The sequence below is a fragment of the Triturus cristatus genome, chromosome 5_2 (genome assembly GCF_964204655.1).
Source record: "Triturus cristatus chromosome 5_2, aTriCri1.1, whole genome shotgun sequence".
Taxonomy (NCBI): Eukaryota; Metazoa; Chordata; class Amphibia; order Caudata; family Salamandridae; genus Triturus; species Triturus cristatus.
The window spans coordinates 759,400,611-759,427,839 of NC_140588.1; the positions used below are offsets into that span (position 1 = coordinate 759,400,611).

Below are 27,229 nucleotides of genomic sequence, written 5' to 3' on the forward strand. Positions count from 1 at the left end.
CCGGAAGTGGGAAGGGCTATCCCCTCACCACAACCGCTAAGCACCGATTGGCTAATGCCACGATGAAGTTGGCCCATCAGGTAGTAGGCCGCGAGGGGCGGCTTGCCTTTGGATCGCCTGCAAGATAACTCACCATGTTGGCATATTTGGTATGCTAATAAACCTGCAGCAATTTTCTCCACCAAAAAGTTGTCTTGTCTGCTTATTTATGCTGCCTGTATGTTGCTGCGGGAGGGCTGGTGAGTGTGGCTGATATTTGGCACTATGTTCCATGCTGTAGTGAGTGGAAGCAAAATGTGACAATTGCCGAGGCCAATGGATGAAGCCTGTCGTCCAAAATACCTTCTAAGTATGTATATTATGTAGGATTTTGCGGGAGAACAACAGTCTTCTGAAAACCTAAATAACATGTCTTAAAAGACCGAAGTAAAACCATGCCCTGGGCTGGTAACCCGTCACCTCACCAAAAACACATTAACACAGCTGTTTCCGATGCACCTATTCAAGGGAACTGCAGCTCCTATCTGGGCAGCAGCTTGACTGTCTCTGAAGCTAGAGAACAGCTAGACAGTGCCAAATAACTCCCGGCGGCATTTTGCTCGGGCAGCCTTGCTGATTTGCACACCAGATGACAATGACTGGAGTCCTCGTCTAAGAATCAGGGAGTCTACCGACGGCAGGACTCAGACACGCCAAGCCTGTTGCTTCTGCCGCGGGCGGGTATCATGCACATGGGCGGGGCCTGCATGTAGCTCCTCCTCCCAGGGGCGTGGAGTCTGCCGGCGACCAATGGGAACACGCCGAGGGCGGATGACTGAGGCCCTGTTCTAGCAGCAGCGTGCTTAGGGAGAGAGACGTGGTGAGAGTGGTGGCTGACAGACTGACTGCAGAGGAACTGGCTGGACTAGGAGAGGGGACGGAGCACCGGTGAGTGTTGGAGAGGAGGGAAGGACTGCTGCCGGGCTCGAAGGCGGGTGGTGCCGAGCGGGCTGTGTATTCACCCCGCTCTGTTGTCCCTGTGACCACTGGCGCCAAGAGGTGCTGCTGAGAATACTGCAGCCAGCTAAGAGGAGCCCTGGCAGTTGGCGCAGGCGGGTCTCACATTTCAGAGGATGAATCTGACCTTTATTGACAAAAAAACTAATGTATCACATGTATTATACTAGCTTGCCTAGAATGTTGGCCAGTGGCTACTCAGTTCAACCAGCCGCTCCATGTAATGCCTCTTTCCTGGCCACCCCTTGGGGTTCCCGGTACAGTCTGGGCTGATGTACCGCCGGGGCAGCAGTGTGTCTCATGGGTGTGTCCGTCTCTCTACTCCACATCTACCTTAAGAGTGAAGAGAACTACCAATTAATCTGCGTGGTATTGGGTCCATTTTCCAGCTGTGTTGGGGATATTGTTTTTCATGTAGATTGGCCATTAATGCGAGCTCCCCCCTTCTTTGGCCCTGCATGACCCAGCAGTGGTCGCTGTTAAGCAGAGTGAGGGGACAAGAGAACGTCGTTGGAGGAGTATTATAGCGCCCACACCCAGTCGCCCTTACGGGCGTCCTAGCACCATTCAGTGGAGCTCAGCTATCAAGAAAGTGGATCAGTCTATTAAAGTGTGGTCTGTTTCTGTCTCTCTCTTTCTCGTCAGTACTGCCTCCTAGGGCTCCATGTATTCTCAGCCGCCCTCCTCCATTCACACGGGTTACCTCTCACTGTGCAGGCAGCAGCCCTGTGATGGCTGGAAGGCAGTTTTTGTTGACTGTGTAGGCAGAAGTCGCGTTGTAAAGAGGAATACGAGGCGCCTCTTTTACCATGTTCGCGCCGTGAGGTGAATAGTAAAAAGGTGTTTGTTCAGGTACCTTCTACCCGGCAGACGGCGTTCACTAGAGGTCTGCTGGGAAAGGGCTGGGTGTCTCCTGTAGGTGTGGCTGTCATTTAGATGAGGCATGGGTGTGTAAAATGAAGGAACTAGGTGTTTGCCCCAGGGGTTATGTGGCGTGAAAAAAATAGGCGCGTTTATTTGTGTTAATGTGAGGTGAACAAATCGGGCGTGTTCTCTGAAGGGCGTGGTGGCATGCTATGGGGTACCCTCAGGAGTGCAGTGCAGATACCAGTCAGTTGTGCTGCCACCGATCCAGGGATAACATTTGGATATTAAAAAGTAGCTGAAGACTGGTGGTGTCCCAATGGTTCTCAGTTTGTCATTAGACTGGGCAAGCCTCTTGAGTATGGGATTACAAGTCTACAAATGCCCCTCACTGGTCCTATGCCAGAGGACCGAGTGCATCACTTATTGGTCAGGTTGTAAGAGTGAGAAAGCCAGGCATGCCCTCAGATATTTTTTCCTCAATGTGTTGACTTGTTTCCTTTCATTGGCCTTTGCATAGGGCGTGGTGAATAAACGCACACACACTTGTTCGACACACCATCGAGTGACAATATAGAGCCCTACAAACGAAGAGATAGTTGCTGGAATTTGTGACAATGTTCCAGTTGATTAACCGGTCTCCTTACTACCAATTATTTCCCCCAGGTACATGCTGTGGTTCTTTAAAACCTTTCTCTATCACAATAATTATGCCTGGTCGGAGAGATCAGCAACCTTACCCCCTTAGTTTCCCGTTGAGCTTTGCTCCCATGTTGTTGTTCTTTTTATTAATATATATATTTTTTATCAGTATCCTTTTTATACAGGTTCTACCTTTCGTTTGGAGAATTAGAAAGGGTCATTAGTAGACCCACTCCAGGCATGAAATGCAGCCCTGAACGTCTTTTGTGAAACTGTCTGAAAGTGCAGCCTATGAGGAGGAGTGAGATGCGCGCTTTACAAATTTACTTAACATATCTTCTTCTTATGCTTTTATTCGGTTTATAAAATACAACTATATAAGCAGAGCAATAAACAAACAATATTTCTTAAGCAAAAGCCCCATCATAGCTGTAAACTTAACATATCATAATGCCCGCTTTTTTACTTTCCATCTTCCTTACTTCATGTAAGATTTGTGTACATGTCATCTTAACTCCCTTCTGGACCCTTCAAGCATAGAAAGAGCTCTGTGTGCCCTGGAGTAGAATATCTCAAGTTGCCATTTCACCAGTTTATTTTGCATATTGTGGAAGGAACCGAGTACCGCAGCATGATACAACTGCAATCATGGTACTTAAACTTTTTTTTTTTTTTGTCAGCTGCTGTAAAGTGCCCGTGTACGGGTGATGTTAGTACACTTGTTCTTTAGTGATATGACTTGGATTATTAGAAGAGATGTCTTTTTCCGTTTTATGGGGACTCATCGAAAGGCATTCACCTATATTGTTTTCCCTCTGAAACTAGTGTGCCTTTAGGGATGTTATTAGATAAGTGAGTTGGTTTCTCTGAAACCGAGGTGTGATCCGATTCAAGAAGTCTCTGGAAAAAATATATCCAGAAAACTTAATTCCTCTGAACAAGCCTGTGTGTGGTGCAGGAGGCGGAATGCCTGAGTCACGGCAGGAGTAACCTCAGAAGTTCATTTGTCCCACCAGTAGTTTCAGAAGCCGCAGCCATGGCGGGAGAGCGCGAGACTGTGCAGGGAGTTCAGTTTCAGGAAATGCACTCCATGTGCTTCCCCCCTCCCCCCCCACAGCCCAAGCCAGAATTGCATCAGCAGTGTTTAGTTTGGACGCCGTCTCCCCGTGTACATATGACTTTGTGCTTTCAACTTGTAAATCTACTTACCATGTCTTCCCCACCACATTATGCACAGTCAAAGAATGTTTAAAAGTTAACAGTGGGGTATATGGCATGTCCTGTACACCCAGCATGGCAAAACCTCAAAAGGAAGGAAGGCTGATCAAAGACATATTGCTTCTTTTCCCGGCATGTTTATCCATTTACATAGTTTCGCTTGTGATCTGTTTTGTAGGGGATCTGGGTCTTCAGAACAAGACCGTGCCGGACATCTACTGCACGTGGATGGGACCCGTGTTTGAGATTGTATGCACGTGGCATTGAATAGTAAAGTGGCGTCTTTGATATACACATGCATGTGGATCTAATGCTCACTTGATAAGGTGATGGGGCCATGTTTCCCTAAGGGCTCGTTCATATCAACTAACAGATTAGCACATGCATGGCTGCCTTTCATGAACAATGCATGTGACTCGCTGTAGCCTTTGTGGAGAGAGTGCGTAGATGTCTCCGTCTGAGGCTAAGCCTTCAAGGGGACGTGGTGAACCTTCTTTGCAGTGTATCTGCACCTGGGTTGACCTCTTTACGTTGTTGATAGCCTATATGGAGCTTTGCACCACTTAAAGCTTGCAATATTAATACATCGTATTGACACAGCGTGTGTTTTTCATCCATGGTTTTTATTGGCGCAGAATTACATGTGCTTACATTTATGCAGGTCGAAGATACTCCTTTTATTGACTGCTGGAACAAAAAACTCTGACTGTTCAATCTCTTACTGAAGTCTTTTTTTCAGTTTCAGTGGCAGATATACTTTATGGGTCCAAAAGGTGGTGGCCTAGGTCTAGAACTTCCCCTAGAGAGGGAAGAGCTAGTCTTGCCTCTTGTTGCCCTCACACACCCTGAAGGATGTCATGCTTCATCGGGCGTTTGCTCCTCGTCGGGCTGGCACTGCAATGCCCTACGGGTCCCCCGAATGGTTGCTTTAGCGGAGATCTTTTGCAAAATAATACCGTATGATATGCGTGCAGCTGTGAGGGGTGAGTGCTAAATGGAGGGGGAGTCAGTGCGTGCAAGGTTAAAACTGGCTAGCTGTGACCAAAGGGCTGTGTTTATTGTGACTGTACAAAACTAAAACAAGCCCCTTTATGACCATGCAGTAACCCTACGCATTCATGTTTTCATCATTAATTCAAGCAAAATATACCACTGGCCTATATAACAAAAACTACGTACGTCAGTTGAGTACAGTTAAAAATTAAACAGTTCCAAAAACATAACGCATTAAAAAAGCATACAATTTTTTTATTGCTCTATACAAAAAAGAGGGATTAGCCTCGACAATTTTTAAAAAAACAATTCATATACAGAAAACAGACGTGCATCGTTTCGGTTAGTTATTGATGTGTCACCTTATTCAGGACGGTTTTCTCTAGTTTTTTACATTGAGACTAGTAGTCAAACTTTCAATTTTAAAAAACAAAGTGGCATCATGATGTGCACTGTTGCTGGTTACCGGTGGTGTTCACTCAAGCGACCTGTTGATATAAAATCAAAAGCATATAATATGCTGTACGCTTGAAGGCCACCGTGTTTTCATTGGTTCCAAGTTCGTAAATCACAGTAATAGCTTAAAGGACTGTCTCTGTGATTCTTAGCTTTCCTCTTATTATTACTCTCGAATGGGCACAAACTTCCTCGTTTTCTTAAAATCTCAGTGCCTCTGGACCACTCTTTTTATCATTAAGGGTCTTCAACTAGAGCAACGGCCTCCTTGCCTCCTCGGACGTACAGCTTCCGGGTCGGGGTATATTTATTGTGACTGTCCCAGTGTCAGAATAAAACCGGAAGGTTAGCAATGTGCCTGGGTAACTAAGAGGCCGACGTGTTTCGCGTCCTTGCGGTTTTGTACGATTCATGGCGCTTCATCAGGACCACAAGATCAAGTGTAGTGTGGACAGTGCACATGAGTAATTTGTGAAGTGGGTATAGAACCCTACAGACTGGCAGCAGCTAAATAGTTGGAACGATCCTGATGTGACCTAATACTGGAAGGGAGAATTACTCCATGGGTGAATGGCGTCGGATGCCCGCACCGTATCCGGAATTAAGTTTGGGTGCCGGCTCACAAGGACCTACCCTGTAATTAGAAACGGCTCGCGCCGCCCCGGGCTGCAAAAGTGTGTTTTTTCCCCTTCATCTGACTGGGGGAGTAGGGGCGCTAAATGAAGAAAAAGTTATGTTTTATGATCCGGATAAAAGGGATTTTATTTGCATGTTTTCTGCGTTCAACTACATCCCCGTAGACATCTTAACAAAAACAAGGGGTTTTGTTCCATTCAACGCAGCTGTTTAGAAGGAGGGTTGGCTCACCGGGGCGGGGTGCAAATGCGTTTATTTGATATAGCTATTAATTTACAGAAATGAAAACGTATTTTAAGATATTTACCTGGGTGTTAGAATGGTGTTTCTCCCCTAGGCATCACTTTGAAAAGGGAAATAAAAAATAACATGCAGTCCAACAGCTTTAGGACTTCAGCCAGACAGTATCACGCGTTGTTTGCATAATAATGTACCCCAACTGTCTTGAAAGCTGTGGAAAAGTACATTTAAACTCATATTTTTCATAGAATACATCTATCTTCAATCTACTGTAAAAGTTTCCTCTTTTTGCTTTCGGAATCACTGGTTCGTTCTTTGTCATCGCGATGTTCACAAGAAAACAGCCCTTTTCTGTTTTTGGTAAGAATACGTGTTATTTCGGTGAAGTCTTGGCAAAGGGCGCCCCCACCCCACAGATCTGAATTTTGTGCCTCTGTGGGGCCTCCCCTGCGCACTCACCAAAAGTCCAGCTCAGTAACTGCTTAAAAAAAATAACACGCATGATATAAAACATTATCATTACGGTACAAAAGGGGGTGGTGATGGACGGAGCATCAGAACCAATCAAACACTCACACCCAGTCAACAGATCTGGGTTTAATCCATCACCGTTCTTTAGCCCACTCTGCCACCCCAGTTCAGACATGGCCATATGCAAATCAGTCTGACCCTGTGCCTCATGGGAACAGTCCAGCCCGAACTGCCAAGCCATGCCTTCCCTGGGCCGGAAACAAGCTTCCTAGGACCGGTTTCTGGCATTTCAGCCATCTTCAGCCAGGCTTGCTTTAATCCAGTGGCAAAGTGAGCAAGGGACTCACGTCTGAGCATACCCTGCCAACTTATGGCGAACAAAGCGGTACAAAAGGGGATGGTGATGGACAGAGCATCAGAACCAATCAAACACTCACACCCAGTCAACAGATCCGGGTTTGATCCATCACTGTTCTTTAGCCCACTTTGCCACCCCAGTTCAGACATGGCCATATGCAAATCAGTCTGACCCTGTGCCTCATGGGAACAGTTCAGCCCGAACTGCCAAGCCATGCCTTCCCTGGACCGGAAACAAGCTTCCTAGGACCGGTTTCTGGCACCCCGAGTGGGAAGGGTATGCCCAGACGTGGGTCCCGGGCTCTCCATGCCACTGCAATCAAGCTATCCTGGCTGAAGAGGGGTGAAACCCCGAAACCGGTCCTAGGATGCTTGTTTCCAGTCCAGGGAGGACCTGGCTTGGCAGTTCGGGCTGGACTGTACCCATGAGGCACAGGGTCAAGACTGATTTGCATATAGCTGGGTTCAAACTGGAACGGCATGGTGAGCAAAAAAACGATGGATTAGGCCCAGATCTCTCTACTTGGGTAAATGTATGACAATGTTCTGCATTCTGTCCATCAACTGTTGTTTTTTGCATAAAACATTATCATGGCACGTTGTCTCTGAGGTGGAGGGTAAAAGGCGACATTATGCTCAGCTGCAAGTTAAGAGATAAAAAAAATGTGAGGACACACTGCTCTGGGGCTCAAAGACAGGTAGGTCAAAATTGGATCCGCCTCCTGACAGGTGCCACTATACAACACCCGACAAATTAATTCAGGAACCCAAATTGTCCCTGTGTGCACATGTGATAGAACAAAGAAAACATCTACGTCTAACATTTTTACCCCAAAATGTGTAGAATTGCGCTGTAAAGCTGCAAAAACGATGGCTGGCTTACACAACCACGCAAATGCACGTGCATGTGCTCTTGCACACTTACATACTTTTACACACGCGAACAAACGAAAATAAAAAATAGCGCCCAGAAGTTTGTGAATGCATATAGCCCCCCGGTCTCAATGAGGAAGAACCCATGTCAACATTTCGATTCTACCTGCAGCCCGGCCCACGCCCGGAAAGGAAATCAATCGCAGGCCTCTGAAGATGACCGTAAAATGCTATTTTAAGTATTTGAGAGCTGAGAAGAAGCCACCAAGATAAAAGGCGCGCACCTTTTATTGTAACGTTTTTGCACAGGTCTATTGAAAACTCAGTTGTAGTGAACAGGCAACAGCATTGCAGATTAGGGACATGTGTTCACCATCAAAAATGTGACTGTAAAGACATCCCAAGGGAGGAGGGCGGGAAACAAGCAACTAAAGCTGTAAACTCATTAGTAACTGGATGCCTATAGGCACTGAGGGCATGTACAGCGTTTACCTTGCGGGAGCGAGCAGCAGCAGGCGCCATAAATGAAAACCGATGGTGCTGCTGCTCACTTCCGCAAGGGAAACGCTATGCATGTACGAGTACTCATTGGAAACAGTGCAGTACATGCACGCGTTTCCCAAAAAGTACGGAGTGATTCCAGAAGGTCACTCCAAAGCTGCGCTTGCTCGCTGCGTAGGCGAGACCTAAAAAAAAACCTTAGATGTGGTCACCCACATCATTTTGTAAGTGTACCCAACGTATGCTTGCACCTAAATGACTTGGGTATTTTTTTCACTGATCCGTGTTGGATAGATAACTGATGGGAAAAAGCATGAAAACTTTTTTTGGTTTGTTTGCTTTTTAAAGTGAACAGGTAGCGAACGCAATCAATGAGGGGATGAAGCAATATGGGGCAAGGTGAATAGGATGAAAAAGCAACATGGGAATTCTGGGGGGAACCATTGCAGGAGCAACACAAGGAAGGGTGGGGGGAACGAATGTGGAAGCTACAAAGGAAAGTCAGTACGGGAGAGGTAATTGGAAGAAGCACACAGGTGAGCACAACAGGGAGGGGGCGGTCGACAGAGAGCAACACAGGGACCGAGGTACTCAAGGAAGACAGATGTAAACACGCTCTCATTGAGTGCTCAACACAAAAGAAAAAAGTAATGCTTGTAAAGCAAGCAATGGGAGCAGAGATGGAGCGCTGTTACAGAGGCAATCCTTTCATGAGGGACAAACACATAGTTGACAAGCTGGGGTGCAAACAAGAAGCAGGCAATTAAGTGTCAAAGCCAACCAATGGTGAAGTATGGGCAGGGTCCAAGCCCCTCTGTTGTCAGTAAGGCACCATATACCTAGAAACAGAAAGCGCAAGTGCTGTCTTGTAGGTTTGAATTAAATCAACTAAAAAAAACAGGTCCAGTCATAGACATAGCATACACAAGGAGATGATGGACGGCGCAATGAAACTTTTCAGACTCTTAATCTCAGTCACAGATATAGGTTGAATCCATCCATGGGTTGTTTGCCAAGTCCTAGACCTAGAAACGCCAATATATTTTGGCCCTATATTTTGAAAGAGACTCTAATCATGACTACAATTACAGCATTCACAGATGGGACAATAATATCGGAGTTCCTAAGGCATTATTATTTGTATAGACAAAAGTATTTGTACTAATCACACAGAGAAAATCAAATGCAAAGTCTGTGATCAATGTTGCATTTGCATATTCCAGTAAAGATACGAGGCAAAGACTGGCTGCATGAACATGTGTCCTCAGGATTTGCTGAGCTGTTTTTGTCATTTTAGCTGACCTCTTGCTTGCAGAGTTCTTTATAGTGCTTTTTAGGTTGAGCTTAGGCAGTGCGCAGGCGCTGTCTGCAAGACCTGTTATCTTCTCTTTCAGCTTTTGGCATGCCCATGAATTGCCATTTGTCCGTTGTAGTGCCATTTAGAAATACAGGGTTTTTATTGGAACATTGGGTCTGATTCTCCTGCCTTTGCGTTGGCCATCCCAATACGTCTGCAGTTCCTCCTGGTCATCCTGAGCTGCCTTTTTTATTTTGTATGCTATGAACAGCGTTTTAGGCTTTCAGGCCATTTCACGGAGCAATGCTCTGTTCGGCACCTGCAAAGTGGCAATTTCTGTCCGGTAGCTGTTGAGCTATGCCAATGGTTCTAACTAGGGTGACCAGACGTCCCCGTTTTCCCAGGACGGTCCCCGTTTTTGGGGAAGTGTCCCCGTGTCCCGACACTTTTCTCCAAGTGACTCAAATGTCCCTGTTTTCAAACAGTGTCCCCGTTAAACACAGAAATGTCCCTGTTTTTCATTGTTCCGGTTGAGCATGCGCGCGCATGCTCTCTTTGCACTATTTACGGCATGTGTCGTCACTGAGGTGAGCGCTGTAGCAAGAAGGGAAATCCTTTGAAGAGAGACATTTTACACGCAGCGCCACCTACGTCATCGTGCCAGCCAAAGTTTCTACTTTGGATAAAACAATATTTCTTCATCCTGTAGCTTGTATTCATAGCCATACAAACTCTTCAGTAGCCTTATGCATACCGTGCAAGGATTAATGCATTGCTCATTGCATGTTTTATTCATAACCAATTGATGCATGCTTTGTGTTCTCCATATCAAAGCTATGACTTGACCTTTCAGATCACGGCAAACTGTTTAGCTGGAAAGGACTTAAAGGAGTAGGGTTAACGCCTGTGGGAGAGGCGAGCAGCGCTGCTCGAGCTTTTTGCTCAGGTCTTCACACTATTGCACTATGAGATGATACCAATGGCTAGAGTGCACTATACATACCCCAGTAAGGTAACATGACATCCCAGCAGTGACTACGCAAATGTGGGAGGACTGTGTGGTCGGCCAGCCTTTGCCACCCTTAAGACCCTAAGGCAGTAATACCTGGAGAGAAGGTTTTTTTTGTACATTGGTCCATGGCTGCCATTTGGCAATTTAGCATTCTGCAGTTTACCTCCCATGCTTTTCTGTCATGAGCAACTAAGCAACATTGGTGAGTTGTACTTTATGTGGTGCTGACGCGCAGCTCTAGAAACGAGCATTGATAAAGCTAGTAAATCTGGCGTTTGCTAGCCTGTGATGTTTTATTGAATTCTGGCAAATATATGCTATAGTCCTTAAAAGTGTAAATGTAATAAAAAGTACTAATGCTGCTGTGTGAAGGAGAGGGTTGCCAATAAAAGACCGCGGATTTGTTGTCTGTAATGCTTCATCTCGGTCTGTGGAGGGAGCTGTAATGGTAGTCCTTTTTCTAGGTCTATGACAGCTGTCAAATAGTCCCACTTTTATGTCGATGGTTACTGCAAACCGTAGTCCTACTTCTATGTCTATGACCTGTCCCCGTTTTTTGTTTTGAGAATCTGGTCACCCTAGTTCTAACTCAACAAAATGCGAGACCTATTAATTTTAGTTAGTTGGTTTTACTTCTGTACACACATAAATGACCAACATAGTTCACATGAAAGAAACAAAATCTTCACCAGATGCCTTGTTTACAACTCGTGCATTTTTCCGACATTCAAGTGGCACTTTACTTGAAAATGCTACAGAATTAAGAGGAACATATGGTCAGCAGATATAAAATCATTTAAATATATTACCTGGCGCTGTAAGATCACATTTTTTTTCTGCAAAATAATCATCTATAAATACATTGCCAACCAGCAGTGGCAATGCCTATAGGTCTGGATTATGAATGAAAGTGCCTTTTGACTAATTGATTGATTAGACACTCAAGCCGTCATACATGCACGGTCAGTCATCTTTTTACTTTTGCATCCATTCATCCATCCACTGATTCATTCTTGCATTTACACTTTGACACAAACTCCGCAACATATGCAAGATAAGTTGAAAGATTACAAGTAGAAATAAAGAAAATGTGCTGCTGTCTAAAAAGTGGGCATATGCTTGCAATAATGAAACTTAACCCTAGCAGCAGATGTCTGTTTTGCAGAGGTACAGTACATACTATATCATTGTTTTAAAGTTACAGCAGGGCAGCCATATTTAGGACCAACGTGTTGGCCATCTTGGAACGGTAAAACAATGACACACTATGGGCAGTGGTTTCTTGGGTTAGTTAGGGAAAGTTGCAACATTGGATGCCACACACTGCTGATGAAATGAGTGGTAAGTATGTGACCTATTTTCCCTACTTCAAAAGTTGGAGTATCCTCTTAAGAAAAGTTGGCTTTAAGAAATGTTGTTCAGAAAAAAAGCCAGCCCCAACTCCTTTAGCATTAATCTTCATAATAATCCTATCAGGCCTATGGCCTCTGGAGTAACTTGCTACACACCTGTCAGGATTACAGCTGTTATCATTGTCTTGCCGCCATAACTAACTCCGGGCTATTGTAATGAACGTAAGCTTTCCTACAAGACGGTCCTAGTTGGCAAAACGTTTGTCTCCTACAGTAATCTGAAATATCTATCTTTAGGCTTTAATATAGAGTAATAATCCAACCATAAATACCTATTTAGTTTATCGTATGCATTCGACAATAAATGTCAGCTCTACTGCCTTTGTTGTAACTATAATGAACCGATGTCTATAGCCATGATCATTGGTTTGCCAGTGTAACCAACTCATTCCTTCTGTACTGAGTATCCGCTTTGCCACGAGCCAAAAAGTGCTAATACAAGTGGAAACACAGAAGTTTGGCTCAATCAAATCCTGTACTCTGCGAAGCCAGCATGTGGGTGGAGCCTAAGACACTCTCTCAGTAGTACTATGAAAGCTTTTTGTTGTTGTTCATTTAAGGTTTGGCGAATACTGCATTGCCAACCAGACCTAAAATGGGTTCCAGCAAATTTACTGTGTTGCTACAGCCAGCCCTATATGTACACTGAGGCCACTGGAAGGTGCTAGAAACATTTTACAAACCAACAAAGAAAATATTTAGCCTCTATGAACTAATGTAGTGGATTTTACTCCCCTGCTGTCCCTCGTGTTTATATGCACAGAAAGGCGTTTTGTGTAGTGTGGCCACCTCGAAATACAGAGAAATAATCACTCGCGTTTTTGTTGTTTTTGCCAGCCCATCACCATTGGCATTTTTTAGAATTTTCCAGTGATCCTTTCCAATTGGCTCACTTTAGGAAAGGCTTTCATTGATTGTGGAATGCAGACTCCATGGAGTAGATAGTCACTGAAAGCCGATTGGTTGGGATTGTTCTAGCCTCTCCTGTTTTCCCCCCTTGATAATCCATGGAATGCCTTGTTGTGTCTGTCCAGCGAGAATGCAGTGTTTCACATACAGCATCGCCTGACGACTGATATGAAATTTCACAAGTACATTGTATGCCCTTCGAGGCAAAGGGGGAAGTGGCCCGTATAAATCCTCTGTTTTTAGTAGGTCTTTTGTATTTGTATTCCCACAATTTAATATGAACACACAAGTGCCTGAGTTTGGTGTGGAAATGATTGTTTTTTTAATGTGGCGATTGACTTGCACTGTAGGAAGGGGACCCTTAGCATGAAGATATATCCACGATTGACAAAAACTAACCGTCCCCGAAATTGAGTTGGTATGAAAGGCTTAATATAACTATAAAGGAAACCTATCTGGATGAATCTGCTCGACATTTTATACTTTAAACTCTTGTTTAAAGATGTCTCCTTTAAAGACTGTTATTTGAGTAGTGTTTCTTTCCGGAATCTGCTGATTCGCAACAGTGTGTATTCAGCTCACACTTATAATCAACAGTGTTTTACACTGTGTAAAAGCTACACACTAGCTATGTTCTTTTTGTGGTTGTGCTGTCACGCTTTGGCCACTGATAAAAGTTGCCATCAGTTTGGCACTTGTGCTTTGGTGATGGGCACACATGAACCATGAGCTGCACCTCACTGGAGGCCAAAGTTTGTTGAAAAGTGCCCAGTGTTACTTGTGATCCAGTGTGGCGAAGACGTCTCACTGCCTTTCAGGGTAGTCTGCTTTTATGTAGTGGGCCAAAACTGGTTAACATGCGGTTCGCCCCTTTCTGCAGTGGTAGAGATGAACTAAAACCACTGGAATGGAATGTTGCTCAAAAGAACTCCTGTTGCAGGGGTCTTCAAACTGGGTGGTGGGCCCCTCTAGAGTGGCCTCAAGTGATCCCAGGGGGGCGCCAGGCTCTGGACAAGAGATTGCATTTTTAAAACGGCAACAGAACTTAGCTGCAATATTCATATAGGTCTAGACCTCATTAAACACGGCCTTTTTAATAGAGTAATTGTGAAGATTTTCTTTTTCCGGGGGGGGGAGGGGAGGGGGCGGCATGAAAAAGTTCGAAGACCCCTGCGCTAGTGGCCTTATAGTAGTACTTGATGCATACAGAGTTCAAAGTTAGTTTAGGACATTCACTTAAAAAAAAAAAATAATAATAATCTCTGTGACCGCTTTGATTTCTTTTGTTTTTGACTGCGAACTTATCATCAACATGCTGCCACCCCATCGCCTCCCTCCCACGCAGCCTTCCCGTATGTATGGCGGAGGTACACAAAAGAGCTGCGGCTTTGCCCTTGCCAGCCCTGGTGCCCGTGACCTCAGCCCGGTGGAATGTGTGTGACCAGACCAGCTTCCCGTCTGTGCTGCTGTTGCTAAAGTGGGAGATGTGAATGGTCCCAGAACAGATGATTAGGCGCGCTTGCACACACGCTCCGTGTTTTGATGTTTCGGTTTTCGACGACCACAGCTCGCTGGCGCCAGAGCCTAGTGCAGGAGCTGGTAGTAGTGTGTGTCCGTCTTCATAAACTCTTTGCTGTTGTCCGCGTGTCCTGCTGGGCCTTTTAGCACGGGGTGGGGTCCGGTCCGGTCTTAAGAGGTGCACATGACTGACTACTCAGTTATTGTAAATTCCATATTATATCAATTAATAGACATTGAAACAGCCAAATGCTAGAGCGCTTTCCAGTACAGGTCTTAAAAATATTTTAAAACGCTCTTAATTGTTTGCTGGAGGATATAAGGCTAACTTGCAGGAAAGGAATAGAATATCGGGGCAGGGACAAGGGATATGTCGTTTTACTTCAATCAGCAAAAGTGACATTGAATTTCAGGGCAAGGCAAGATGGCGCACACTATTTATGCAGTGTGAGCCTATTAATGGTGCACGGAGGAGTCCTCTGATATGCCTCCTGCCTTTTATTTATATGTAAGATTTCTCTCTACCGGCTAAGAAAATTCCAATAGTGCCATGCAGATTGGAACATCTATTCTGTCATGACGAGTAGTGAGTGGTTCTCTTGACGTCTTGGTCCGAGTCACAAAAAGTGCACGACGGTGGCCACTAAAACTGTATTTGCGGACTGCGAGCGCGTCGATTTTATTAGCTCACTTAAATCCAGGGCTCTCCAGAGCCCAGCTCTGGTTTGTCTCTTGTCTGTCCTCGTGTGCTTGGCTTCCGTTTCCCATGCACGTTCCCAAGCTCTGCGTGTTGTCAGCCGTCTTCCTTCCCTTCATATCCCTCCTCCACTCTGCTCTCTTTCATGTTTATTTGTGCCTCCACACCCCCCCCCCCCCTCCTCCCCCATGGGGTTACAGATTCAAGGTTTTGGCTGCAGCGCATGTATTTCATCTAAATATAGTTTAAGGATACCTGCTACAAATGCATGCACTCTAGGGTTTGTTTCTGCCTTGTGGTTCTCGTAGAAGATTCTAAATGCACCATTAGCTGCTCACTGGAATTGTATAAAAGCACCTTCTGTCAGACCTGCACGGTTCAATGTGTTATGTGATGCTACGAAATCAGACATGACCGAAGTGAAGAAAGGGGCCCATTTATAAAGGTTTTATCTGTCGTAATTATGACGAGATTTGAACATATCATACGGTATATATTACATGCCACCCACATAGCTGAAGTCGCATGTACAAGAATGCAAGTTAGTGAGGCATACAACACACTGCAAATAATATTGCCTCTTATCGTTAACATATAGTCTATTTGTAAACCTTTTCTATGCGCTTCCAGCCACATGCACCGTAATGGTTGAGATGTATGTCGTGCAATAAGAGATGGGGAGTTGGAGACTGTCCGCAAGGGTGTAGAAAGGGAAGACCTACATTAGCAAAATATTTACATTGGAGGAAAAAGTACTCTAATTTGTCAACATCCTTCCCATCACCCAGTCTTCCCTTTGCTGGCAAGCTTCTTCAAAACACGTCACTTGTGAACTACAGACCCAGTTGTACCTGTGATGTTGTTTGGCCATACCAGTCTGGCTTGTATTGTTGGCTTGTATTGTTCATGTGATGGTTGATGCCTCTTGTGTACTGGATAAGGGTGGCACGGTTGTTCAATGGTTGATGTCTCTTGCGTACTGGATAAGGACGGTACTAGTCTGCTTATGTGTATAAACCACTCTGTGAATTTTGATATGGTAATCGAAGGGATGCTCCTATCCATTCTGGCATCGAGTAGGATTGAGATGAAATCCCATGATTATTTGACAATTCCTTTAGTGCATCCAGTTGCGAAACCCCAGGACTGACTCGATCCCATTTGTTTTGTGGGAATGCAAGGGTCGACCGTAGCCCCAAACTAGTTAACTTCTACATGGTATTCCTGTCCACCAGTATGGTTACAAAACTGTTTCTGAAAATGTCGTTACAGGCACTTTTTTCCTCCTGCTTCAGAGGCCACACGAACAGTCTGGTGCCAGCCTGTTCTTTCTTCCTGCATATTCTTAAGACCCAAGCCCTTCTTGTTCTATATTCCAGTCACTCATTATGTCATGACTGTATGACAGAAGTGCATTCATGTCTGCTCTTTCTTACTCTCCCCGTTCAAGACTGACCTACTTTGCTGCTTTCTTTTGTCTTAGAGCCCTATAAACTTGACAATAACGCCACTTTTCTTATTCAGTTCCATGACTTCCTCTGCAACTGTAGACCTCCTTCAAAATCTTCTGCCTCATTTTTAAAGCGCTCTTCTTGGGTTACCCACAATATCTGGCAAGAAACTGGAAATCTTCTAAGGCTCTAGAGGTGGCAGAGTCCAGCACCATCTCCATCTAGATGTCCCTATATATTGCAATTCCTGCAGGTCAGTCTAGGCCTTTTCTGTTGTACCACCTGTTTTTGGATTACTGCCTACAAGATCTGGCACTCCCAAGACAGTTACTCGTATTGGATAAAGAGGTAGAATGCCAGATTTTAGTTAGTTAGATTTTATTTCCCTATTGACAATTTTTTTGTTTTGTAAATAACGTTTAGATAGTTTGTTTAGCCTATATCAACATAGGCAAAAACATAACTCACTTTTGCTCCAACCTGTAAAGTTTCACTCGGAACCTGTGAAGTTTTGCTCAGGTTCATCAGCTGGTCAAATGTTATGAGGTCTGAGGTGAGAGGTGTTATATAAAGTTCCCATGTTACTTGTTTGCCAAAAAACAGCTGATCAGAATAACACAAAACATTGATTTAATTCTCACTAGTACTTTTTAATATAAAAAGTATATATCTATTAGTTATTTTCAGAGTTTTGTCACACCCTGCAAGCTGATTGGTTCTTTGGAACTAAAGACATTATTAATCTGCCATGTTGAAAATTGGGACTTTTTCCTGAAGTCCACGAACTTCGTCGGGCGTGGAGCAAAAAAACCCATCATGTATGTGTATGCATGCCAGGTACATAACCGCCACAGGAGACATCAGGGTCACCCCAGAATGGCGTAGAATACCGTCATTTTCCATAGCATGTCTAGCCTTTATGTTGCAATATGTTCGGATTTCTTTGAATGCATTGCAGACTTTGACAATTTGAGGATGATTGAAAGTCTGAAGACTTTCACTATTCCCATCATTACACACTTACAAGGGCACATAATTTTACATATGCCACTGCTTTGGGGTTTTGCATAAGTAAATTTACAAAACTCAACACATTCAGTGATTGAAGTTGTGTTCAATCACTTTCAGTTTCGATCTCACACTTTAACTTCTGAAATCGGCTGGCTTCAACATCACTGGAGCTTAAAATCCTCTAGGTCAAACTGATGTATATCAGCATATATTTCACATATTATATGGTGTTGGTAGTCAGACTAAATGGCCAGGCGTAGTTTTATGTTTCAGTTTAAGTCTAGGCATAATGAGCTTTATGCTTGGTTTCGTTAGTGGATGCTGTTTTATTTCGACAATCTCACACTAGGAGTATCTGGGTTTTCTTGCTGTTATGTATATTGGCACCTGCCGCAAAACTTTGACCTGATGTGTCATGTATCACATTCTAAGGCAGGTTCCTTTACAAGTTTGATCAGATCACACCTCTCCTGTTGCCTGCCTCCAGATGCCCCATTAATTATTTTTTTCTTGCATGCTACCTGCGTGCCGCACCTTCTCCCTCCCTGCAAAATCCTACTTCCCATCTGATCCCTGCTTGCCACTCCCTTTCGGCCCATGGCAATCCCTCCCTTGCCCCTGCTCTTGTCTGTAGTACCACTATGTCCATAGCACTCAGTCTTGTGAAACACCCTATCTGTGCTCTGCCTTCTTTCACCCGTTTTGCAGTGAACACTCTCGTACCACATCCTGGTTTATGCTTTACCCCCCCTCCCCCCGCTGCTTGCCTGCCCATATCCCTTCCATAATGTCCAAATTGTCTGGCATCTGTTTCTCTTTACTCCGAATGCTCCGGAAGATACTGGTATTGATCCCAGAGCATCTAAGGAAAACGGTCATTCAATCCCTCATGGCTTCCCATCTGGATTATGGCAACTCACTTTGGGCCTCATGTAGGTAGCCAAATACCGGTCGGTAACGGCCGATTTACGGTAAATATGCCGTTACCGACCGGTATTCAGACAAGTGAGATGTAGGAGTCCAAAAACCACTTTTCGGTAAATATGAGGCGGTAAATACCGAATCATATTTACCGAATTCCAAAATACCGAATCAGATTTACCGAATACATAATTAACGAATCGGTAAACATGAAGTGGTAAATATGAAGTGGTAAAATTTAAAATGACATGTAGGAGCACCCGGTAATTAAGAAATCCAGGAAAATCGGTAAATAAGAGTCGGTAATTAACACGGATTGAAAGCAGGTGGTAACCATCAACAATGCATATAGGCAAACCCAAAATGCAACAGCGTGGACAACACGGCCGCCATGTACGTCATTGCAAGGCGCCTACGTCTACAGGCAGCAGGACTGAGGGTCTGGCGACGGGAGGAACAAATCTACAGACAGCGCATCACACTATTCCAGCTGACTGATGCAGAGATACATGAGAGGTACAGGCTACACCCCGAAAACATCATGGCCTCAATCAGGGACCTGCACCCACTCCTGGACCAGCCAATAAGAAGGGCGCACGCCATACCCCCACATGTGCAGGTGCTCTGCAGCCCACATCTGTTGGCATCCGGCAGTCATCAGGTGGTGACAGCTGCGGTGGGTGGTGTATCCCAGAGTTGCCTGTCCCGTTCCTTCAGGAATTTCCTGGATGCCATGATGCAGATAATGCACCACTACATCAGCTTCCACAACACACAGGCTGCACTGCAGTAAACAAAAACAGACATTTCTCACATGGCACAGTTCCCCCATTCCATTGGCTGCATTGATGGTACACACATCCCAATCTGTCCACCAGCTGACACAGAGCACATCTACAGGATCAGGAAGTCCACCCACTCCATCAATGTGCATACCGAATTGAATGATTTTGTGAATGGTCCTGTGGGTGGCACAACCAAAAGGTGGGCGTATGCTATTTACAACGAAGTCTGTAAGTTGTCGCACAGTGATGCGGCTTCCAGATTGAGAGCTATTGACCAAGCAAACATGGAGAAGGCGTTAGCCGTTATTGATAATAGCTTCAGCACTCTCTCTTCTAGGATTCATACATGAGACAATAGGCACATGCAAGTACACGGCGCATGCAATGTACAAGCCCCGAATTTGGCGTGCGTCCTACGAGGCATCCCAGTGCCTGTGATTACACCTCCTTTCACTCTGCTTGCAAACGGTATTTATTTAATGTTGAATAATGAAGCTTGCTGCGTGATGTGAGTGGGAATCCCGTACATAACTGTCTCGCATAAAGTTGTCTGCTGCAATACTATTCTTCTTCCACCCCCGCATGTGCGGCTGGATGTTTCCATCTGGCCTTCGATTCCAACCTTGAAAGCAGAGTTCAACAAGTTGAGCAGAATAGAGCGCTATTGTCCCACAAACAGGTGCCTTTGACTTCCTCTCGTGAAACATTTGTCCTTCACGTTGCGAATACGCGCACTGAGGAACAGGCGCCTCTGAATACTGACCTCCCCCTGCATTTCGGCTCTTTGATCCACACTATTTCCAATGCCTCGTCCACGACCGGCCTGGCTCTTTTTTTTACACATGTGGGCTCGGGTCTCGTGACCTCTTTCCAACCTATTTTTGGTGTAATTCCGGCATTTGTTCATTCACTGTTCTCCTGCATCTTTGGAGGTGTCCCGCTGCTCCTGGCGCTTGTGGCAGGTGTGCTGCTTTTCCTTTTCATACTCCGGAATGGCTGCTCCTTCTGTGCCACACGAGCACCTGTCCCGTCTGCATCTTCTGCGTGATAGGATGCTTGACTTTTATGGTACTCTGCCATTGGCGACTTTGAGCCTGGCTTATGGATTATCCTTCAGGTATTCCTACTTCACCTGCGTACAACCTGTATTACACTGCCTGGATTGTCCCTTTGAATGGCCTCTGGATTTGTGCTTGACCAACATGATGTCTCCGGTGCCGGATTTCGATCGACTGATGAGGCCCTTAGTGTCTCACGAGTTGTCCTGTTCTGGTGTCCGGATCATGGCGTGTGGTGCGGCGCATGGTATCCTGGGTAATTGGGACATCTCAGCGGCAGCCTACGACTTCTTGTCCATGAGCTATTTGGAGGAACATTCCGGGTGCCCTCTGATTGCGCTAGAGGCTCCGTTGGTTGGAGAACACGTATGTTCCTTTTCTTTACTCAATTGGATGGCTGAGACTTCTAGTGGCCCTGCAAACGATTTTTTGTTGGAAGCCGTGGCCACATATGCTGCCTATACATTCATGGATTAACTGGATTGTCGTCCATTGCGCCTGTGCTACTGGACAGCACCCTGGCGCAACATTTATTTCTTTTATTTCTCTTTTTTCGCTTCCTGATGGTCGGCTTGAGTTTTCACTATACTTGCATTGTGTTTTTTGGAATTTTATGCTGCAATTAATTGGACTTTAGGACTTTGGCGCTGCATTGGTTACGCCTTGTTCTGCTCTGACGACACTGAACTCTGCGTTCTCTCTTTTCTTGCCTATTAAATATTGCATCGCTCAAGGGGGCCTGTAGTGAGTTCTCCCTGAATACGTACATACATTGTTCAATTAGCATAACCACGTTGAATGTTATGTAGCCATCTTTTTGTCTTTGCACACGACAAGCGTTTACATGTTCTTTCTTGAATAAACTGCTGACTCGTAACTTCCTTCAGACGAGTGCATTCTGTTGTTCCCATCCCAAGCTCTGCGCAGCGACCTTGGTCTGTACATGCTGTGACACACAGTCTGGAATTTTACACAATGCATGTTTTCCACTCTAGCTTGTTCGACCCACTATTTAGCCATGACACACGCGCAGCTGCACATACCTGACAGTTGGTGCTTTTCATATCACAGACATCAGGTTTATTATTCAGACCGAAGACGAGCCTTCCTGCGAGACGGCTCCTGTGATGTGATTTCACTGAGCTGATTTTGGAGGTATGGGGTCCCCTATTCAAGCCTAAGAGACCTTCTATTATAACATCATTATGATATTAGCTACTTTGTTAAGGGAAGGTGGTAGTCTCCTCGGTATTTTCCGATTCGCTGAATACCACCTCGGTATTTTCCGATTCGGTAAATACCACCTCGGTATTTACCGATTCGGTGAATTCCGATTCGTGATTACCGAATGTTACCGAATCGGTAACTGTTACCGAATTTTTACCTACATATAACTTACCGGTTCTAATTTACCGATAAGGTACGGCTCGGTATTTAAGAACCGGTAAATTTTATTTACCTACATGAGGCCCTTAATGTGGGCGCACCCAAATACGTAATAAAGAGAATTCCGACTGTGCAAAATGCAGCAGCAGGGCTCCTTCTAAAGGTTCCTAGCTATGTCACCGCAAGGGAACCCCTCAAATAGCAGCATTGGCTCCCAATTGAGGCAAGGATTAAGTTTAAATCTCTCTGTATTGCTCATAGGGCCATAAATAACAAGAGCCCAGTAAAGCTCAGAGTTGGTTACCATTTATGTTCCAACTAGACACCTGAGATCCTCGTATCTTCATTTCCTCAGTACAACCAGGGTAAAAGGATGAGATGGGGAGGAAGATCATTTTCACACATTGTGCCGATGTTGTGGAACTATCTGCCACCCAGTCTCGGAGCACTGGCAAATGAACTTTCCTTCAGGAAGAAACTTAAGACCTCGCTGTTTCCCCGTTTAATGTATCAGAGGCCCTACTCTCAGCACAGTACTCACCAGCGCGGGGAAGCCTTCGGGTAGCCATGCACTTTACAAAACATAAACATAATGACCAGTTTCTAGAGTATCGGTCGTTGGTATTCTAGATACGTCTTGTTGTGGTGCTTGTATTCTGGGGCTGTGTATTCTTGCTGGTATCTGACCGTGAACCCCTTGTATTAACCCACAGCCTTTTGATTAGATATATTAAGCACTTGCATTAGATAAATCCTAGTGTACAGGAGGAGCCTTCAGTGAACATGCCTAGTTCAAAACTAGTCTGAGAGAATCAACCTGGTGATGCAACCCAGTTTTCGTTCAACTTCTCACTGAGCCAGTCAAGCAAAATGGCAAAATTCGGAACGGGTAAAGTTCTGTTATTTTTTTGGGTGCCGGTCAGCCAGCAAACTGAATGGCGTTTTCTCCCTTTTCTTTAATTTAATAATGGCTACTATTTTAATGTGTTATCGGGTTTGAAATTTACTTTTTTTTTTTAATGTGTTATTGGATTTGTAATTTACCAGTTGTGCTTAAGGCCTGTTCATTAAACATGTGCCTCTTGACTAATTCGACAGATGTCCTTCTCACAAGTGGTTGTATTATCTTTCACCGGCTGTAGTAACAAAGAAGCTCTCTTTCCATAGACAAATGCCAGCAGCTGTGTGCGTGCGCCGGCCGCCTTTGTACAGCAGCGAAAGGCACCAACATAAAAATCCGGCCCCTTTCTACTTGTTAAGCACACATGCCAACATTATTTAAAGCACAATGCATACGCATGCAGGACTGAAACCACGGAGGGAAAGGGAAAACCTCTTGGGAATAAAACATATCGATGTGTACATATAGACTTATCTATATAAAAAGCTCCAGGATTTGAAAAATAAATGTTGTTGTCCTTCAGTTAAGACGGAGTTGTGTTTATAACGAACAGTAACAAGCACTGGCAAAGCCAATAGGTTTGGCCTATAGAAGGCCTATTGGCGTTGTAAATTTGTTTTTTTTTTTTAAGGTAATGTTGCCCAGCAGAGATCTGGCATGAATGGGGGGAAAAAGGCAAAGAACCCAAGCGTCAACAAAAGCGTATACAGAGCATGTGTGTGTCTTCTCTATGCTATCAGAAGCCCATACCTACTAGGTCTGTAGGATCTGAAACACTAGGTCACCTGTAGTGTGTTAATTCAGAGATAGTGGCAAAGCGGTAAGCATCAATCCCCTTTAGTGGCAGTGCCCCTCCACACACGAATGTTGCCAGCTTTACAGGGTATCTACGCTGACCATGTACGGGGCAAAAGTGGGAGGTGGGTGGGTGGGGGACTACACAGGAGAGTTGAAATATGAGGAAAAGTGCGTGAGTTGTGAAGATTTTGCACACTAGAAGTTCACTTGCTCACAGCGAAAGTGCAAACAAATGTAATGTGGCCAGCCCATCACAAATGCCCAAAGTGTACTTGAATAAGATACGTTTTCCAAGGTGAAGCAATTAGCGAACACACACCCACACACACACCAACCATACTAGGTACATAGGATTGGCAACATTGTAGCTCACCTGTAGTGTGTTAATTCAGCGATGGTGGTTAAGCGGTAAACATGAATCCGCTTTTAGTGGCAGTGCCCCTCCACACACAAATGTTACCAGCTTTACAGGGTATCCACGCTGGTCATGTATGGGGCAAAAGGAGGAGGGGTGATGGGGAAAACTACATGAGCGAGCAGGAGGAGGGCAGGAAAGCGCAGCATACACATGCACTGTTCGAGACCGCTTGTCCAAAATTAAAAAGTTAACATGGGGAATTGATTAAACACTGCATTTATTTCCTCTGCCAGAGATTTATCCAGGTCCAGTGACTCAAGTACCCTCTTTGATTAAATCAAAGTTTACACAACGGTACAAAGCTGCTAACTAAAACAAGCCACACAAGTGAGAAAAGGGAGGGAGCGATAAAAGACTAACAGCAGGAGTGGGGGTAGTAAACAAACTGGGAGCATCAACCGACTGGCAAGGAGGTTGGGGGGAGCACGGACAATGGAAACTGGGAGGAGGGGATAGGTTGGGGAAAACTACACAGGAGGGTGAGAACGGACAGCATAAACATACACTTTTCAAGAGTGATTGTCCAAAATTTTAAAAAAAGAGTACCTGGAGGAGCCTGAGACCAGTGGAAGGACACTGGCCACAGTCCGGAAACGGTACTGGGTCCAGGCTCCAGTGTGCGACCTAAAACTGGAAGAGAAAGCAACGGAGGGTGCTGGCCAATGAGAACCAAGGCAATAAGAGTGACGTGCAAGCCAGCCAGTAATAAGTAGTGGGTGGGCTCTAAGCCCCTTTTAAGTTTTTTTTTTTTTTTGTTTAGTTTTTTAATCTACTTATTTACAAGAGATTTCTCAAGCACAGCGCAAGAGCTGGGCAGGTGAAACCTAAAAAGCAGGACTGCCTGACATTCTTTACTACTCGTGCACATGGTTCCCACATAGGATGATATTTTTTGTGTCCTTATATGATGTCTTTTTGTGTGGGCCGCACCTTGTTGGGTGATGGTTGATGTTGATATTGGACATGGCATATGCACAGCGTGTAGACTGGAGAAGGGGATAGAGCAGCCAGAGAAGCCAATGAACATTTCACCAGTGGATTAGACAGCTTCCGTATTTTCTATAAAAAGCCAAACTTCTCTTTCTGCTTTTTACCAGGGCCAGCTAGCATTCTCCCCCCCCCCCCCCCCCCCCCCCCCAAAGCATGCACACCTAGGCCCATTTAATTTATTCGACAAGTAATATTTAGCTATGGCTTTTCAGCGCATCCATTGCCAGATTTTTAGCAATCAATTTAAAATAAGAACTTTCAGTCCTATTGAGAGATGGGTTTAGGCTCCACCCACATGTTGGTAACAGTACAAGATTTGATTGGTTTAAATTTGTCTGCTTCCATGGAAAAGAGTACATGTGTCGCACTTTTGGGGTGTGGCAGGGCTTGTACTCAATACAACAGAACTGAATTGGTTATTGTGTTAAGTCAATGATCATGGCAATAGGCCTGTTCGGTTTATAATGAAGTGTTGCAATAAAGGAAGCAGGCTGGACGTATTTATTGTAAAAAACATTCGCTAACATGAATACATTTAAGGGTGTATTGTTGTTTGTCTGTATGAAAGTCTGCAGAAAAGCATTTAGTTACATAGAATCTCACAGATGTTCATAGCAGACAATGGGTTTGTTGTTTGTCTCCCAGTTTGACAAACCCTGGTAGTAGATTTTCACTTTGATTATTGTTGGGCCTTCTTGTAAGTGGTTGCCAACTGTAATTTCATACATATTTGTAATTTTGCCACTGTATGAATGATGGTTGCCAGCCTGTACACACTTCTGGTTGGTTATTTTATTTTGGCTTTATCGGTTCACTGGAAAAAATGTGTCCGGTTCCTTAGATGTGAACTGTTTATAATTAAATGATATTACAACGCAAGAATTCCTAGTAGCTATCAGCAGAATAACACTTAACAAGCATCTGCAATGCAATAGGTCTCGCTTTTACGCGAGTTTGAGCTATTGACATTGTAAATTACTGCCTTTTATGTGTTTTGGTTTTTAAAACTTACATAAAAGGCATGGTCGGTTACAATGCCAATAGCTTAAACTCTCTCAAATGCTGGACCTATTGCATTCCAAATGCTTGAAGGCATCGCTGAGTTGCCCCTTCTGTCTCCCATGGCCCCTAAAGAGCTCCCCGTTTGCTACGAGTTAAATAAACAAGCCGGTAGTCACAACTGCACATGACACCCTCCTGCAGTAAGACAAACTCATTAAAGAAAATAGTGCTCACAGACTGTAAATAAGAAGTACTGTGTAACAGAAGTAAAAGGGCTAGTCCTCATGGGAGGTTACAAATGAAGACAAGGCGGTACTAAGGAGGGATTAACAAGCCTAATAATGAATCGGAAGCCAGCATTTACGATGGCCAATTACAAATATGGGCGGAGAGTGGGTGGGGCTTTAAGTACATACTCCCAATACAGCATGACTCGCAGAGCAGCGCATGTGCTGCCTAGGCTCAACCTAAAAATGATTTAATTTGATTTGTGCATTTATATAGCGCACTAATGCCCAGGGGCGTCTAGGCGCTAATACCAGCAAATCCAGAACATGTTAGTTGGCAAAGAGGCAGGCTTTTAGTGATTTCCTAAAGGATAACCGCAAAGGGCCATTCTTTATGCAGCCTGGAAGCTAGTTCCATATTTTAACCATTCCTAACAAAACGCTTCTTCCGCCCCAACAGGCTTTCTTAAACCGGGGAGTTTGTAGGCGTTTGCTATGTGCAGATCTTAGATTTCTGGGAGGCAAATACCAGTTAAGATGTTTCTTCAGAAATTGAGGACCAGTCCTGTGCAATGCCTTACAAGCTAGGCATTGGGGTTTAAATATGATCCTCTTCTCCACTTGAAGCCAGTACAGGGTTCTCAAACAGTGGGAGACTGGCTGGGGCCTGGGGATATCCAGCAGTATAGTCTAGCTACCGCATTTTGGAGACGCTGTAGCTTCTGTAGTGACTGCGATTGGATGCCCGTGTACAAAGCATTACCGTAGTCCAATCCGGACAGGGCTAATGCTGTTACAAGTGTTTTCAGGGAGTCGGGAGGGATGAAAGGAGGGATTTTCCAAATCATTTTTAAGATGAGTGTACTGCTCTGACTTTTGAATGTCAGTTTGTTATAAAAAATGAACCCTAAGTTTTTCGCCTTTTGCACTGGAACTGGAAAGTCTCCCAAGCTGGGGGGGGGGGAATTCCCAGCTCTGATAGTCTGTTGGCTACTATTTCATGGTTCACTGTGTCAAAGGCTGCCGATAGATATAACAAATCAGGGTGGCCCTACCAACAGCGTCCAGCATTGCGCTTAATTCTTCTGCCGCCATGACCATTGCTGTCTCAGTTCTGTGCCCTTCCCAGAACCCGTATTGAGATGGGTCTAGAAGGTCCATGGAGGATATAAATGCTATGACCTGTGAA

General features: G+C 44.7%; 1 protein-coding gene across 1 annotated transcript in view; it reads left to right on the top strand.

Annotated features, from left to right (window-relative positions):
• Positions 1–792: 792 nt before the first annotated feature.
• Positions 793–27,229, top strand: part of LOC146829232 (plastin-3) — a 409,189-nt gene continuing 382,752 nt past the window's right edge. The window contains exon 1 of the mRNA XM_085607861.1: positions 793–927. The gene's annotated coding sequence lies outside the window, so the exon portion shown is untranslated. The remainder of the gene's footprint in view (positions 928–27,229) is intronic.